A 6,471-nucleotide genomic window follows, 5' to 3' on the forward strand; every position below is an offset into this window, starting at 1 on the left:
CAACGTCACCAATGTCACCTTACTATAATTGATTTTGAGTTTAAGTGTTTTAAAATAAAATATTGAACAGAACGAACCGAACAGAACCAAAGACATTTATTAAAATAATGTGATTGAAAACAAAACCTGTAAACATGTAAATTAACAGATCAGTTTTAATAGAATTTCTTCAGTTTTTTCTTCTGGAGTAAGTAATAGATTTAATTTTTTTTCAATCCGTGTAATGCTCTTACCACAGTATTTGAAAAACTGCTTGTCGTTATAACGTCAGCACTCACATATCTGACCTATAAAACTTTGACTTCAGTGATGGTTAAAAGAATGTGACACATGTCTGATTATATCATTTTGGCCCATTCCAAGCCTTGTCCGTTTATCAGGTGTCACACGGGGTGACCAAGTGCTTGGCAAATTTATAGAGAAATGAAGCTTCAGGTTTCCCGTTTAATTATTGTTTACTCCAAGAAACTGGAGTTGGATATAGCTGCATTATTCCGCCTAATAGTATCATGGGCAAACACTAACTGTAATGAGGTACAACTGTATTGCATTGTTCAGGGCCGGTATAAATACCTGTGTTTCACAGAGATCCAGAAAAAAAGGAGAAGGACAAGAAGGGGAGTGAAGTACAGTGGAGTACAAGATGAGAGAGACAGCAGAGAACTGATGGGACAGAGGACCACAGAAACAAATCAGAGGACGGATAGCATTGGGCAAGCCTGAGGAAAAGCTGTGGACGGCATTACTGGAGAATCTCTGCAAATTAATTTTAGAACGAGAGCGTAGGAAAGGCTACCATTCATTGAATGTCCAGTTAATATGCGACCACAAACTCATTATTAGAAAAAATGTGGTGGCTAAGTGGCCGAGCGCCACACATGATTTGTTTGGCTAGGCAAATTCCAGTGCTAAAGCCATTGGAGAGGAGGGTGGCTTCCAAGGTGGCTGGTTGTTGGGAGACAGTGAATATTCCCTTCTTCCTCATCTTCTAACACCAGTTACCATACCTACTTCAAAAGCAGAAGAGAAATACAACACACTGACCACTGCAAAACTAGGCAGGTCATTGAAAGGTGCATAGGTGACCTCAAAATGCTCTTTAGGGTACAACACAAACCTTAATGTGCTCACAATATTCCCCAGAAAAGTGTGTGAAGATAGTAATAGCTGCATGTGTTCTTGGTAATATTGCCCAGTAGAGTACTTCACCATTTGAAGTGGCAGAGGATCATCCTGAAGATGACGACCAGCCTGCAGCAACAGGACAAGAGCCTCAAAATACTGCAGGGCATCAAGTTCTTAATAGACTAATTGAGGAATGATACACTTTTTAAACAGCCTCAAAATATGTTATATTTGTAAGTGGACACCTCCTTCCCTCCCACAAAAAGAAAACAATTTTTTCATATAATGCTGCTTCCAAGCAGCTTATTTTTTTCATTAAATATATGTATTTTTTTCACATTTGGAAAAACTTTAATTAAACCAAAAAATGAGGAAAGAAAAAGTAGTCTACAGTTATTAGTTGTTTTCATCTTGAGAGAATACATCTGAAAAACAATTTCATAGATATGCATAGATTAGAAAAGGGAAACAATACATTATGTATAGAATAATTTAAACAAGTATATTTATAACTTTCACCAGCTAGTTTGGGAGGGCAGAGGTGGAGCTCCCATACTTGCTGGCAGAGAAGGTTAGATCTAGGGAGCATTGACATTAGAGTCTGTAGCTAACACTTGTTTCTAAGCAGTGTTAGCGATTTCCTTTAAAACCTGCAATGACTCTTGAATTTGACTTTTGAATTTCTAGCTCCTCTTTTTTTAATGCCGTTTTTAGTAATAGATATACAAATTAATACAATTATTTTGTGCTGTAATATATATTTCTTAATATACAGACACACACACACACACACACACACACACACATACACACACACACACACATGCACACTGTACAGGAATAAAAACTTACAGACACCGTCTCGTCCATCACAAGATTTGAAACAGAAACACCAAATACACTCATTGCATACTTTAATAAATGCATATTAATAATTTTACCTGGGTCGCTGTCGATATCCTACACTGGGCTGCTTTCTGCTTAGGCTTGTGATATTAACGTGTCACATCCCCCTGAAACACCCTCAGTGATAGACGTCCCCAATTAGTTAATCACCTCTCTTCATCAGAAAAGAGTGGGTATACGGGTAACGGCCTTCGTCGGTTTTCTCTCTGTCAGGCCTCCACTGCTGATATTTTTTACGGGTCAAACGTCTGTAGTCAGTCCATTTTTGTTTTTGCCTGCAACTAAGTTATTGGCCTTTCTTCACTCACTCACAGAACTCATTCTATTAGCAATTTCGGTCCATTTCTTCTTTTGGCTTTATTTGTTATATGGTGTGACAGTGTGCCCACCCCTTGTGTGTATTTTATTATTTATGTATGCATTCATTTGTTGTTGTTGTTGTTGTTGTTATTATTATTATTATTATTGTGTTTATGTGCGGGTGGTCGAGCACCGTCCGTCTTTTATTATTTACTGTTTGAGACCGGAGACAAAGCCGGTCTTACAATGTGTAGTCATGGGGACGTGGTTAAAACCCCTTCCCTAGTACCCTTGTGGAAATGTGACTGGAGCCTTAATAAGGTAATTTATTAATAGGTAATTAAGGCTTCAGCCACGAATATAAAAGACCCATTCTCAGCTCAGAAGACAGAGCGTGTCAGAGGAGAGATGTAAGTTTGTGAAAAAAAAATGAACAATTGCCACATATGCTATCAACCAGCATACTACTTGTTAGTGTCTGTCTATTTGGCCCTTGTGCCCTTTTGTTTGGTGTTTTGTTTTGTTTAAATCTTTTGTTTTATTATTTAATAAACGAACTGAGCACCGTTGCGCTTCAGTTTTGCCCTGCCATACCTTGTTTTGACTACAGCTTCCTGAACCTGACGTCACCACATGCCACACAAAGCCATCTGTGGCATATGGTGTCAGCGTGGGATAAACAAAGCCTCCAGGAGCCAGACCAGGTAGGAGTGAAGTGTGTTTTTTTTATTATTATTATTATTATTATTATTATTATTATTATTATTATTATTATTGAAAATTAATTATTTAAAAGAGACAGCTGTGGGGAACTGGAGGACCTCCTTGGTGGTCTGGAGGACCAAGGCTGGTGCCTTCCTTGAGGGGTATACGGGCACACAGTGGTTGTCTGCCCCTTCCAGGAAGAGGAGGAACCAGCCTAAGAGAGGAAGGTGGGGAGAAGGAGCAGGAAGAGAAGGGGGAGAGGAAAGCTTCAACAGCAACCATAGCAACAGAGGGAGGAGGTCGGGGATGACGGCTGGGAGGCCTTTGTGAGAAACCTTGCGACGGAGTTGTGCCCCGGCTGTGGGGCGTATGGGCACATGTTGGACATTTGCCCCATGAAGTATGAAGAGGAGGAACTAGCGCCCAGATGGGAGGAGCCCGTGCATCCAAAACCCAGAAGGGGGGAGCCCGTGCATCCAGCGCCCAGAAGTGGGGAGTCAGTGCAGCCACAGCCCAGAAGGGGAGGCCCACAGGTCCAGAACCCATGTGTCCAGCAGTGGAGGAAGGGTGCCTGCTGTTCCCGCCTCAGCCAGCAGAAGAAGAATGTCTGCTCTTTCTACCTCCACCGTCAGGAGCAGGGTAGCAGGAGCTGCCTCTGCCTCCACCAACAGGTGCAGAGCATCAGGAGCTGCCTCTGCCACCTCCACCGGCAGGAGCAGAGCAGCAGGAGCTGCCTCTGCCTCCGCCATCTCCACCGACAGGAGCAGAGCAGCAGGAGCTGCCTCTGCCTCCACCAGCAGAGGGTGAAAACCTACTTGTTCTTCCTTTACTGCCTTAGGAGGACTGCTTGCCACTCCCACCTCCACCAACAGAGGAGTTAGAGCTACCTCCACCACCCAAGGGTGAGGAGCTGCAGCTGAGTTTGCCACCACCCGGGGATCCTTTCACGTCACCTCCCGAGGATCCCTTCACGTCACCGCCTGGGAATGCCTGCTTCGCTCCACCCAAGGATGCTTGCTGCTCCGCATCGCCTGTGGAGCCACTAGTTACAGGGTACAAGGGAGAAGTGGAGCTGCCGCTGCCGTTTCCATTGCCAGGGGCTCCCCTCCCGAGTTCGTCTCCCAAGGGCCTGCTGCTCCCCGCCACCCTACTACCCGCTACTACCCCCTATTATACCCACTGCTTCCGTCGCCTGGGGTCGCCGGCTCTGCTTCACCTGGGGTCGCCACTAGCTCCTCTTCGCCTGGTGTCGCTGTCAGCCCTGCTTTGCCACAGGAAATACTGTGGCTGGAGCCCCACAAGGGGGAGCTGCCGGCTATAAAGAAGGGAGGGGGGAGGTCAGGAGACACACCCCCCCCACAGGCAACCAGGCGGCCGCAAGATTGCCTTGGTCAGAGGAGCCATCCTGTGCAAGGTCAGCCTTGCCACTGCCACCAGGAGTGCTGACTACCTTGAAGCCACCCTTCCTGACCCAAGACCTTGACTTGAACTTTTGGAGTTTTAAGGGGGGGAGGTGGCCGTAGGGCCATATGTGCTGTGCAGAAGTGGGGGCGAGTGTGACGAGGTGCCCACCCCTTGTGTGTATTTTGTTATTCATTATTATTATTATTATTATTATTATTATTATTATTATTATTATTATTATTATTATTATTATTATTATTATGTGCAGGCGGTCAAGCTCAAAGATGAAGACTAATGCATTAACCAACAATCCAGTGCCATTTTAATTTTTCACATGTTGTAACCGAAGAAATCATTAACCAACAAATAATGTTAAACTTCCCTCAAAAAATATATGTACACTTATTACAGGGTTGTGGGAAGAAAAACAAATCTACTTAATGCTATCCCAAGTCCCCTTTTTAAAAATGTTTTACTTCCTCACCTTTTAAACTTAAAAATATACTAGCTGCATGCTAAAGACATTTTTAAAAATACACTGGCTGCATGCTGAAGACATTTTTAAAAATACACTAGCTGCCGGCTGAAGACATTTAACATGCCGAGAAGGTTGAGTTTTCCTTTAAGTCAGAAAGACAACCCGCACATACTCAATTACAGCTGCAAATAAACTATGGGACATAACTGAAAATTTAACAATACAGTGCTTCTAGTTTTCTAAAATCTTAAAACACAAATATTCACATTGATTTATCTGCATAATAGGCCATAAAAAGCCCAAACTCTTCAAATATTTAGTCTGTTTTTATAACTAAAATAAAGTAAGGGTATGTAAAGGTGTTGTTGAAACATCCAGCAGAAGTCTAGAACAGTTAGAAATGTATTCATGACACTAAAAATACTTAAGTAACTTTTTTGAATTTGGACTAATGCATCTGTTATACATTTAATAAATGTAAAGGTAAAAAGTTAAAATCCTTTTTCATTGAATCATTTAAGAACAGTAATATTTTTTCATAGGCCTACCTTGTGGTCACTTATTTCTATATCAAGCTCACATATTAAGATGTTTGTATTTATTTGTTACATGTTTGTCATATTACCTAATATGACATAAATTATCTCTGTTATTCAGCAATTTGAAATCCAAATGAAAGTGAATGGCAGGGAGAGCAGTAGAACAGTATGCACATCATTTATTTAGGGTAGATAACAAATAATGGTTTTAAATCTGGGACACTTATAATTAAGCTTATATGCACATGGATTGATAAATGTTTTGGCAGTAAAGCTCATTAAATAATTCTGGGGTCTGAAAGAGACATGAATCTTGGCTGGAGCAACTTTGTATGGCCCTGGAAGCACTTGTACATGTTTTTCTCCCTCTGTTTCCTGAGGTTAGTTACCTTATGTGCTACAGGTGAACCAGTCACTGATGATTCCTTAGTGATAACATAAAAAAGATGATAACAAATGGTTTACATTAAAAAAAAGTAAATAAACCTTAAAGAGCAAGTAGCAGGGTTCTGAAAAAAATATAGTGTTATACATCCCCACATGTTGCTACAACTGTTTAAATAACGTACCTGTCATTTTTCTTTTCATTATTACCGTGGTGACAACTTTTTACACTTATAACTTTAAACTCTGTTTCAAAGCTGTCTTCTAGTGCGCTGGGGCAATAACCCTTACACTATCATGCACTAGAGCGGCCATTTTGAAAAGAGTTTAAAACAGAGTTTAAAGTTATAAGTGTAAAAAGTTGTCAGAATGTTAACAATGAAAAGAAAAATGACAGGTACGTTATTTAAACAGTTATAGCAACATGTGGGGATGTATAGCGCTATATTTTTCAGAACCCTGCTACTTACTCTTCAATAACTATATGCACTATAAAGGATGGAGGTTATCATCCTGCCAACAATATTGTTTAGTTTCATAAAAGCTAATTATTGACTATTATTGTCAGCTGACATATCCCTGGAACTTGGATGCAATTAAATAATCTCCAATAGTACAACATGCCTTATT

This window comes from Polyodon spathula, chromosome 6, assembly GCF_017654505.1.
Source record: "Polyodon spathula isolate WHYD16114869_AA chromosome 6, ASM1765450v1, whole genome shotgun sequence".
In the NCBI taxonomy this organism is placed as follows: domain Eukaryota; kingdom Metazoa; phylum Chordata; class Actinopteri; order Acipenseriformes; family Polyodontidae; genus Polyodon; species Polyodon spathula.